The 12,245-nt window shown below is 41.6% G+C and overlaps 1 long non-coding RNA gene across 1 annotated transcript; it reads right to left on the reverse strand.

Annotated features, from left to right (window-relative positions):
- Positions 1-1,551: 1,551 nt before the first annotated feature.
- On the reverse strand, positions 1,552-2,262 carry LOC112845040 (uncharacterized). The gene is made up of 2 exons (XR_003217822.1): positions 2,058-2,262; positions 1,552-1,943 (listed from the first exon to the last, which is right to left on the reverse strand). It is a non-coding gene; the product is annotated as an uncharacterized LOC112845040 (long non-coding RNA).
- Positions 2,263-12,245: the final 9,983 nt, after the last annotated feature.

A 12,245-nucleotide genomic window follows, 5' to 3' on the forward strand; every position in this document is an offset into this window, starting at 1 on the left:
GCATGTTATCTGTTTATAGCAAAATGTTCCAAAAGCAAGCACCACACCTCAAATCCACCCCCTGACTTTTGTCTGCTTAATAGATGATGACAACCAAGGAATTGTTCTCTCCTGCCCATGAAATGGATGATGAATCAGTTGTCCAATTATTTTTGATCTCTTTAAAAAGAGCAACCTTTTGGGTTTCAGTAAACAGGTAAAAAAAAAACTTGTGTCAGTGTCCAAATATGTATTGACCTGAGTGTAAATAAACAAGCACTATTGCATCTGAGATGATCAAAATCCAGCTGTAGTTGAGCTGCAAGAAAACGTTTCATGTTCCAGCTGTGCCACATTTCATATTCATTTAAAATTAGGCTTCAAAGTGAGGATGACTGATTTTGTCCTCTCTCCTTGTGTCCCTTCCTTGGCTCCTCTGCTCACAGCTCTGGTGGGAGGGGCTAAGATGTGCGGAGAGCAGTGCAGGATGAACAAAGTGAGGAATGAGAAAGGGGAACAGACTGAAAAGCTTGATGACCTTAGGCAGGTCTATGGGACAGACAGTAAATTTATCATGTTTGAATCAGTGAGTGAGATGAAGAGTGATGGTGGAGATGGACTACATACACAGGAGGCTGGCACTGAAATAATCTGTATAAAAGGTGAATTAACACTGAGGACAGGTGAAAGATGCAGAGGAAGGTGAGGAAGTGACAAAAGGAGCCTTTATTGACCAAAAGATAAAAGTCCAACATCAGGAAACACAAAGTCCATTGAACAGAAAACAGTCCAAAGGAAGAGGGTCCTAATGCGATTGGTAACTGCGATAGACAGTTCAACACGGTAACCTGAACAAACTTCATCCTGGCAGCGTGTGCTATTTTGAACTGTATTTGTTTACAATTTGGAAAGTCAAGTTTGCTGAATGAACTATGAGCAGTTTGAATCAGTTATATTTCATTCAATACAGTGGTGTATTGACAGACCCAGGATCAGTCCAAATCAGCAGTTTGATCCACGTATGGATTTAAGTGTATTTGTGAAAATGTTGGACTGTTTCTTTATCAGTGTCTAACAGTATGTGTATGAGAGCCATTTGAGGTCCATGTGTGCATGCTGAAAGAGACTGTGCTGCTCTGACCCCCCTCCTCCTTTCAGGGTGGAGCCTGCTGGAGTCCGATGGTTGAGACCAGGTCTGAGGAAGTGTAAGTGTGTTTTTAATGGGATTCATGAAAACAAAGCAGCACACATTCAACCATCTTCAAACTGTCACATCACCCATTCACATCTCTGATGTCAGGAGTCATCAAAGTGTCAATCAATGAACAGATGATGGATCAATAACTGCAGCTGGATTGTGTTTGTTCTCTCCATCAGATTCCTGTCAAATCACAATCGACACAAACACAGTGAACGCAAACCTCCAACTGTCTGACAACAACAGGAAGGTGTCACAAGTGAAGGAGGTTCAGTCATATCCTGATCATCCAGACAGATTTGAACTTCCTCAGCTGCTGTGTAGAAATGGTCTGACTGGTCGCTGTTACTGGGAGGTCGAGTGGAGAGGAAACGTTTTCATATCAGTGAGTTACAGAAGAATCAGAAGGAAAGGAGGCAGTAAAGACTGTTGGTTTGGTAAAAATGATCAGTCCTGGAGTCTGAGTTGCTCTGATTTTTGTCCTCGTTCTGTCTGGCACAATAACAGACAAACATCCATCTCCTCCTCCTCCTCCTCCTCCTCCTCCTCCTCCTCCTCCTCTGTCTCTAACAGAGTAGCAGTGTATGTGGACTGTCCTGCTGGCACTCTGTCCTTCTACAGAGTCTCCTCTGACACTCTGATCCACCTCCACACCTTCAACACCACATTCACTGAAACTCTTTATCCTGGGTTTAGGTTCTGGTCTCCTGGTGCCTCAGTGTGTCTGTGATAAGTTGAGTGTAAAGTGATGAGGCAACACATTCTCCTGCATTGTAAACAAATACAGTTACACAATTCCATCTCCTCAATAGGTACACACTTTGACCAAAAGAAATCGGTCAGATCTGCAGGTGGGGAGAGTCAACAGAGATTTACTCACCATGTGGATTTCGTTCTTCCTTGTGCTGTTAGTGGTGTGCGCCCATGAGACTTTATATTTCTGTTGTTTGCCCTGTTTATTCTTTGCTGTGGACATTGTCCTCCGGGATTTAAACTTCCCTTTTAACAGGAAGAAACCTCCGGCAGAACCAGGCTCAGGGAGGGGCGGGGCCATCTGCTGCGACCGGTTGGACTGAGAGAAGAAAAACAGGATAAAGACATGCTGTGGAAGAGAGACAGAGATTAATAACAGATATGATTCGATGCAGAGAGGTCTGTTAACACATAGTGAGTGAGAAAGGTGACTGGAAGGGAAAAACTCAATGCATCATGGGAATCCCCGGCAGCCTACGTCTATTGCAGCATAACTAAGGGAGGATTCAGGGTCACCTGGTCCAGCCCTAACTATATGCTTTAGCAAAAAGGAAAGTTTGAAGCCTAATCTTGAAAGTAGAGATAGTGTCTGTCTCCCGAATCCAAACTGGAAGCTGGTTCCACAGAAGAGGGGCCTGAAAACTGAAGGCTCTGCCTCCCATTCTACTTTTAAATACTCTAGGAACAACAAGTAAGCCTGCAGAGCGAGAGCGAAGTGCTCTAATAGGGTGATATGGTACTACAAGGTCATTAAGATAAGATGGGGCCTGATTATTTAAGACCTTGTATGTGAGGAGCAGGATTTTGAATTGAATTCTGGATTTAACAGGAAGCCAATGATGGGAAGCCAAAACAGGAGAAATATGCTCTCTCTTTCTAGTCCCTGTCAGGACTCTTGCTGCAGCATTTTGGATCAGCTGAAGGCTTTTCAGCGAGTTTTTAGGACATCCTGATAATAATGAATTACAGTAGTCCAGCCTGGAAGTAATACATGCATGAACTAGTTTTTCAGCGTCACTCTGAGACAGGATATTTCTAACTTTAGAGATGTTGCGCAAATGGAAGAAAGCAGTCTTACATATTTGTTTAATATGTGCGTTGAAGGACATGTCCTGGTCAAAAATGACTCCAAGGTTCCTCACAGCGTTACTGGAGGCCAAGGTAATGCCATCCAGAGTAAGAATCTGGTTCGATACCATATTTCTAAGATTTTCAGGGCCGAGTACAATAACCTCAGTTTTATCTGAATTCAGAAACAGAAAGTTAGCGGCCATCCAGGTCTTTATGTCTTTAAGACATTCCCACAGTTTAACTAATTGATGTGTGTTATCTGGCTTCATGGATAGATAGAGGTGGGTGTCATCTGCATAGCAGTAAAAAATGTATACTATGTCTTCTAATGTATAGAAGCATGTATAATGTAAACAGAATTGGTCCTAGCACTGAACCCTGTGGAACTCCATAATTAACGTTAGTGTGTGAAGAGGGCTCTCCATTTACATGCACAAATTGGAGTCTATTCGATAGATATGATGCAAACCACTGCAGCACAGTACCTATCATACCTTCAGCGTGCTCTAATCGCTCTAATAGGATATTATGGTCGACAGTATCGAACGCAGCACTAAGGTCTAGCAGGACAAGCACAGAGATGAGTCGACTGTCAGAGGCCATAAGAAGATCATTTGTAACCTTCACTAAAGCTGTTTCTGTGCTGTGATGAGCTCTGAAACCTAAACCTAAAGCCATTCCTGTCCAGATGATCTGTTAGCTGTTAGACAACTACTCTATTATTATTAGATTAGCGTTTTTTTAAAAAAGCATGCTGATCGAGTATCTTTCCATCAAAGACAGCTGCAAGCCACGCTGTCTACAGTTTTTTTTTTTTTTTTTAGCCCAGAGAAAGCATGTAAAGACTTATAAAAGAGGGACTGGGTCTAAACAAAAGAAAAATGATGCCATGGTCCCGTGTTTTGTAAAACGATTTATTAGATGTGTATTAAGATGTAAAGCCAGCAATTTTAACCAAACTTCATGGTCTCTGAAAGCTTTTAATGATTGTCACTCATGTTAAAAATTATTTTTTAATAAACATTGAAACGTTTTTGGAAAAAAATTGTGTAATGTGTTTAATGTGTAATGTGGATTACATGGATTACATCAGAAATTTAACCAAGTAGGTGATAAGGCAATTGTCTTGCTTTTTTTCTCTTTTTTCTTCTCAGTAATGTCTTCCTCTGATGATGTCTGGTATTCTCGGGTTTTTCCTGCATGTTTAAGCTCTGCTATTTCCCTTCGAGCTGATGTGCTACCAATTGTGGCAAGGTCCTTGCAAGCAAAGTCCAGCCTGTTGGTTTAACAGTTGTTTTGCGCGTCCAAGAGCTCGCTAAAAACTTCATAAAGTCGAGCATATGACTTCCTGGTATAGGCTTCTCTCTATGCATCAAGTCACTGCCCTTAGTCCATCCGCTGTGACCTTTTGATGCTAATATTCTGCGCATTACATATTCAGTGTTTTTCTTTGAGTGAGGGTTTATGTTGGTTAAAACTATATGCAAAACTTTACTGACCCTCTCGTCCTGCTCACCCTCCTCACTCTCTTCCTCGTCGTACTGGCGCCTACCATGTGACCTGTCACTCAATCTCCCCTCACGCTCAGCTGGGAACCTTAGCGTTATCTGCTTGCTTTCATCATGTTTTTGTTTTTGGATAACGAGATACTTCTGTAAAAGCATCAGTGTTGGGGAGTAACGGAATACATGTACCGCCGTTACGTATTTAGAATACAAAATATGAGTAACTGTATTCCGTTACAGATACCGTTTAAAAAGGTGGTATTCAGAATACAGTTACTTTGGTGAAATAAATGGATTACACGGCGGTACTTTCCTGTTTCATATTTTCGCGGGTCAGGATTGTTTGGGTTTTGTTTGACAGCTGTTCTGTTGTTCCAGGCGGCAGCATTACGGTTGCCATGGTTACAGGGTGACGCTCTCTCTCTCTGCGTGTTTCCTGGGTGAGAGAGCGCCTTTTTGTTGTTGTTGTTGTGCTAAGCTAATAGACAGAATGCTACAGGCATAGCACTAAAGAATGTAGCCTGATGAGCAGTGTAGTCCGTGCTGCAGCGAGAATGGACTGCCATACACGTTATGTGTCTGTGAGCGAGGGAGGGAGAGAAAGGAAAAGTCCGAGCTGTCACGGAGCAAAAACGGGAGCTGGAAGCATGTAAATATAATAATAACCACTGCAGCCAAGAAGAGTGCCTGACGAGCCCATTTGTAAGTAAGCTATTAAGACTCGACTGTACACTGTGTTCGTGTTTTCCTCCGGAAAAAATAAGTTCCGTTGGAGAAGCCTTTCAACGCCTCTCTCTGTCTCTGGCAAGCAAAGTTGACCCAGACAACGTATTAGCCAGAGGTCCCTTTACTACGTTTCGGAGCCGCGGACCTTCAGTAACAGTAATAAATCACAGCAATAGTACATTCACGTAGTTGTAAACAGCATGATAATATATTAAGTAATCTAAAGTATTCAGAATACGTTACTCTCATTGAGTAACGTAACGGAATACGTTACTGAATACATTTTGGGGCATGTATTCAGTATTCTGTAGTGGAATACATTTTAAAAGTAACCTTCCCAACACTGAAAAGCATAATATACTTTTTTTTCTTTTACAGGTTTAAACCCTCAGTCTATAATATCCCTCTCATTTCACAATCCAAATCATCTTCTGCTTTGTCTCTAATACTTGTGCGAGATGCATTTCCATATGTTTCATGTAAGCGTTTGACCTGCTCAGGCGAGATCAAATGCATTTTCTGCATTTTTATTTGCGAATGGTGCCTATACCTAGATCCACAACAACAGGTAGCACGGTTGTGAGAAGTGGTAACAGGAAACCACCTTTTTGAGTCATGAACTTTTTTTTCTTCCTGACTCCATCCCATCTATTAGCCATCGGTCTTATTTTCTCTTTATAACGTTTTAATTTCTTATGCTGGCCTTGTGTGATAGGGATATTTCCTTTAAAAAGATTCATACAAATCTCGCATACAGCCTCAATAAAGTTGGCTGTGCATTCTTCTAATATATCTTCACGAATTTCTGGCGAGCTTGTGTTTTCAGCAAAGCAAAGTTTCTTCTCGGTCTTACAGACATTTTTTTTTTTTCGAATCAAGGAGACCTTCAATGAATTTAATCGTTTTATTTTTCTCTTGAAGCTCAGAATATAGAGGCTGAAAGGATGTGTAAAGCCACACAACATTTTCAACAACCTTCAAAACATGTACACAGTTTTCCAACACAGATTTGACAAAAAAGGCTTTTCCTGACCCACTAGGCCCGACAACCGTACAGGAAAGTTGAAGTCTTGGATCAAATTCGATTAAAGCATTAAAGCAGGAAACATTTTTAAAAACTCATTAACTAAAAGGTAAAGTCAGACCTCCGGGTAGCATCCTACGCTTGTCATAAACAACCTGAAACTTTGGGGGTTGTTGAATTTACATGATTTTAAACATGAGCGACCTCAGGGTCACGAGTTTGTTCTGTGTAAGGTTATTTCTCTGTCCAAATTTACCCCAAAACCCCAAAACGAGTTTAAACACAGTTTGGACATCTGTCTTTTAGCAGGGTGTAATTTTATGTTTTCAGGGTCTAAAGTGATGCCTTGTTTAGGCTCGTAGTCTTTGATGTAAAGGATCTTAGCCTCATCACTTACAACATCTGATGGGTAGTGTTAATATCAACACTTTACCAAGTTCTTTTGATTCCTCAGAGGCATCCGATGGAAGACAAAACACTTCTCAGTAGACCATTTAACACTTTATTACTTCTAGAAGAGAGATGCGCCCTGCACGACACACTGCTGCGGATCTCAAAATGGTGACGCGCACCTGACAGTTTTATTACCGGGCACCCTATTCTAGTCTAAACAACAGAATTTCAGTAACTTTCCCATACCAGATGGTGCCCTCTTATCTTCTGCTCTACAGGCAAATATGGCAAGTATGGCAATCATGGGTGAGAGTCTACGACTGAAGGACACTTACTCGCATGCCTTTATTATTTAGGGCTGTGCACACCTAACACTTCTTCTATTTGATTATATGGCAGTTTTGATCAATATTAAATTAATATAAGGCACAGTAATAAAGCACTTCAGGCAAGATCATTCTAACAGTAGCCTGAAGCCTCTTGTTTTTTGCGCAGGAAATGATGTACATATTGAGTGTATAGTATTACTGTCTCTCTCAAAGTGCCATACCTCCATGATTTTAGCTATTCTATAGCCTTTTTCTAAGGCCAGGTTAAATTCAGTTGTGGTCCACATGCCTCGGAGAGCTCACTCCTCATGCTATGGTTACATGGCTGGTTGTTGATTTCAGCACAAGTGTGGCAGAGTGTAAACACAAGCTTGACTCAGTGGGTTTTATAAGGTAAAACTGGAAAATAAAGACCTCTAGGTGGGTATACAACTGCTTTAATGAACTCAAAGTAGTTTTTTGTGTCCTGAAAATCTCGAAAAATTATTTGAGGAAGACCTAAGGGCTACCTGTTGGGTCTGTGTTTCCACAAGGCCCGCTAGTTTAGAGACTTAATCCTCATGAAGAACGGAAAACAAGACAGAACATCTTCAACCGGTCTTTAACTCGCTAACGAGGGAAGCTTTGGTCAAGAACCAGGCGGTGGAGCACTGCTCCTCACCTGTCTCTAGCCCAAATTCTTCAAAGAGTAGCTCTCCTCGCAGCCTTTTTATCGACAAACTGTTACAATCGTAATGTTTCAAAACGATGCGTTTCAATTCGATCCATTCATGCTCCCAAATTATCACAAGATGCACATCATGGTCGGCTCTCAATCTTGTGAGCCTGTCTTGAGTGGCTATGTTAATATCTGAAAAAGAAGCACCTATCAGGGGGTTGACATCTGCCTGATTTGAAAAAAAACGTAACACACCTGTGAAAGTAACAGCCTAAAAATTCCCAGACATATTTTTTACCACTAATCTCGGCATAGCCATATACATAATAACTACCAAGCTGCTCTTCTCCTAGATTTAGTGCATGTCTGATAAACACACCATCTCCATCACCTGCTGGTTCCACTCCCTCAGCCATCAGAGACAGACTGCAGCACACTGCATTAGTGTGCTTTAAAATCATTGGCCTGCCTGTCAGAACTTTGGCACAGGTTTTCAGCCAACAGGCCCTGAGACAGGCAGCCAAAATCATCAATGAGCCCTCTCACATTCTTCACTCCACATTTTAATGTCTCCCCTCTGGGCGACTCCTCCGCTGCATTTCCTGCAGGACTGAGAGGAGGAGAGCCACCTTTGTCCCCAAAGCCACTCTGCTTTTTAACTCCAGCCGCAAGACCATTTTCCCATACCCATAAACATAAACTACACCGACACTTTATTCACTTTTAGTCACTTACAGTAATTTATTCACCTTTCAGTCACATTAATTTTAAAACTTTATATACTGTATATTCTGTGTATTTATTATTTCACTCTTATTGCCTGCTCTTATTGTCCATATTCTGATTCTGATTCTGACACTTTGTGTGTAAGAGACATAATCTAGCCACTGAACTGAGGATGAGGAAAATTATTTGAACTGATTACGATAATTTGCAGGGCACGGTATTGCTAAAGAATTTGCTCTGGAGGACGCATTTGAGGGCTGCATTTCGAGCAGCCTTCCAATTGGGAAAGCCTTCGTCGTGTCACTGTGACGTAATTGAAATGCTTGTTGTTGTTGGTTTTTTTCCTGATCTCTAAACTGTATCTCTGTAGGAGAAGCAGTCAGGGGACCAACAGAGTTAGGTTAAGAGGGTGTCCAAATTCATGGGCTGCATCCTCTTGGGGCTGCATTTGTAAGCCGACTACGTCACAGCGACGCGACAAGGGCTGTCCCAATTCGTAGACTCCTCCGAATGCAGCCAACATATGCGTACTCCCCCGAATTTGAAGGATGGATCAGGTATATCCTTCGTGGCCCACCATATCCCAGAATTCTTAGCGCGGCCCAGCCAATTCTAGTTTCTAACGATGGCGGCCACTACTAAGTTTTAATAGTACTCTAATTACTCTGTCTGGGTCACAAAATAAACTTTTAAGATATTTTCAGGCGAGAATGTAGCTGTGTAAACTTCAAATATCTGCTCGGCTTATCAAGACATCACATACTTGCAAAAGTGCTCCAACGTATGTTACCTACAAGCTCGATAGCTAGCCGGGGTTTAAGGCTCACTAGACCCGGCTAGAACAGCAAACTCCTGGCGCATCATTTTCAGATCCCCACAGTCTTTTGCTACTCAGGTTAAACATTATATACAAGTCACTTAGATAACTTAAAATGTTACTGTTTGGCTTTTTTCAGTGTTTTATTTGTTCCTGAATAAATCGGTTTGTCTGAGATTAAAGTTATAGTTTTCAGACAGCTGAATAAATGTCAAACAGAAAACTGATTAAACAGAAGTCACAGCTGCTCACTTCCGGCCTTCGGAGGGCCCAGCCCAGGTAGACCACGAAGGACGGGTCCCTAGGAGGATGCAGCCTATAAATTTGGACACCCCTTAAGTGTTAGGTGTTTTTAGTCTGTGTTTGAAGTAAAAAAGGTTGTTCAAGTTTTATGATTAGACGTGCCACTTTTTTGGATATTTCCTATTTTTATTGGCCTTGTTGTGTTGATCCAAATGTAAGTTATCGTGTGTGTTTTCATTCACCAAATATCAACAGTGCCTCAGTGATATGATTATGTTTCCTGTCTTCTTGTTGCTTTGGATGAAGATGAGCTGTATGGTTCAGCACTGCTTCTCCTGTGAAAATGAAAGAAGAATGACACAAACTAGAAAAAGGAGATGTTTCCCTTTCAGAGTAAAAGTCTTTTTGAATATACTATAAATAAAACCATGTGACTGTGTGGCTTTGGCATGGGTCCTGGTTCAGTCAGCAGTCTACAGTGGTGTGAGCCATCATGCTAAATTCACTAGAGGGTAGTTTTTAATTTTCTTGTGAAACAGTTTTGGTTCATTTGATGTTCAAAAGCATTGTTGATATAATATAACTTAGAATTATAGTGAAGAAATTATATTTAATGTCTTCCGATACATTTATGACCTGCTGAGCTCTGAGAGGTCAGATGAGTATACCGAGGGGGCCGTTCACCGTACTGTGTCACCAAATTAAACCTGATGTGAGTCCGGATGTCAGTGACTGTTCCAGCCACACTACAGAGTCATTAAAACTTTAATAAATATCATCACTGCTGCTCACATGCTGCAAACACAGTGGTCATCGAGCACCTGTATTTCTAAGTTAATGAAGTTCAAACACAGTAAATGAGTGAAATGAGGTTTTCAGTTTTATTTGTCATATGCAAGTTAGCACAGGGTCAACATTGCAATGAAATGTGTTTGATGAGCAGAAGACAGTCACTCAGCAGCATGGTATAGTAGAATAAAATAAAATAAAATAAAATAATAAAAAATAAATAGAAAAATAGTAAAGAGCAAAATATTAGAGAGACGTAGTAAAAGAGAAAAGGTGACTAAATATATATGTATCTATAAATATATGTACACTAGTGATTAAATAAAGAAAATCTTGAAAACGAATATGACGGGGGGGAGCAGCAGTACAAACTGAACAGTCCAAAGTTTTTCAGTGGTACTAAATTATTACAGTATTGCACTTTTTAAATATAAATATCAATAACAATAAGTGGAGTGACCAGTGCAGATTAAACAGAGTACTTGTGAAGCTGCAGGGTAGCTTCTGAGTGCTGTGTTGTGTGTGTTTAAGTGTTGTGGTTGAGGTGTCGTATGGCTTGGTGGTAAAAACTGTTTTTAAGTCTTGTAGTCCGAGCAGACAGACTCCTGTAACGTCTGCCAGATGGTAACAAGGAGAACAGCTGATGTGCTGGGTGGCTGTGGTCCTTGATGATGCTGTGTGCTTTGCGGAGGCATCGCTGGAGATAAATGTCCTGAATGGCAGGAAGCCTCATGCCAGTGATGTGCTCTGCTACCTTCACCACCCTCTGTAGTGATTTACGGCTGCTGGCAGAGCAGCTTCTGTACCAAACTGTAATGCAGCTCGTCAGCAAGCTCTCAATTGCACACCTGTAGAAATTTGAGGTGATGTTGGCGTTCATGCCAAACTTCCTCAGCCTCCTCAGGAAGTAAAGCCGCTGGCGAGCTTTCCTGATAGCAGTGTCTGTGTGAAGGGTCCAGGAGAGATCCTCGGTGATGTTGACTCCAAGGAATTTGAAGCTGCTGACCCTTTCGACCTTGAGACCGTTGATGTGGATGGGCTGGTGTTCCCTGACTGGTCATTTCCGGTAGTCCACTATCATTTCTCTAGTTTTGCTGATGTTGAGAGTCAGGTTATTTTCCAGACACCACTCGTACAGCGCCATCACCTCCTCTCTATAGGCCGTCTCATCGTTGTCTGTGATGAGGCCTATGATGGTTGTGTCATGCACAAACTTGATGATGATGTTGGACTCGTGTTTAGCAACACAGTCAACACATTCTCACTCCCAACTCGTCAAATGTGTGACGCATGGTCAGGCTCCCTCTGCTTCACCCCCCTCGCGTCGAGAATTGACGTGCAGGGTCCTCCTATTGAATACTATAGAGCTCCCTAAACGTTGCTTATTGACGACAAGAGATTGCCGCGGAAGAGCCTGTTGTCCGTATATTTATACATTTCCGAAATCACATTGTAGTGACGTGTACTGAACACAATAAATTATATAATGTAAACAACTACCTGAAAAACAGCAGATACAGCAGATAAATTAATTATAGGCTATTACTTTTGTATCGTTTATTGCATTTATCGAGGGAGTGATGTATGCTGGGTAATGGCACAGCTAGCGACCGGGTGACTTTATTCACCTCCTTCAGCTGTTATCTGTCCATCAGGCTTTATTAGCAGAAATCAGTCCCATGGATGTGGGCCATCTCCACCTGCTAGATAGTTCAGAAGGTTGTTATCATCCATCCAGATGGAGGATCAGTAACTGGAGCGTGGGAAGCAGTGTTGCCAACTTAGCGACTTTGTCGCTATATTTAGCGAGTTTTCAGACCCCCTAGCGACTTTTTTTCTATAAAAAGTCGCTAAAAAAAGACGTGAAAGCGCGTCTCGCTTTTACTCTCAACAAGCAGCGGGTGCTGTAACGCAGTCAGTTCTTCTTTTAATCTTTTACTCTTATGCTGTTTTGTGGATCACAAGGTTTAAAACTACTTATAAACACACACAAACACAAAGTAACTCCACCAGAGTGCCTATTTTGGGTCACTT

This window comes from Oreochromis niloticus, unplaced genomic scaffold (genome assembly GCF_001858045.2).
Source record: "Oreochromis niloticus isolate F11D_XX unplaced genomic scaffold, O_niloticus_UMD_NMBU tig00002548_pilon, whole genome shotgun sequence".
Taxonomy (NCBI): Eukaryota; Metazoa; Chordata; class Actinopteri; order Cichliformes; family Cichlidae; genus Oreochromis; species Oreochromis niloticus.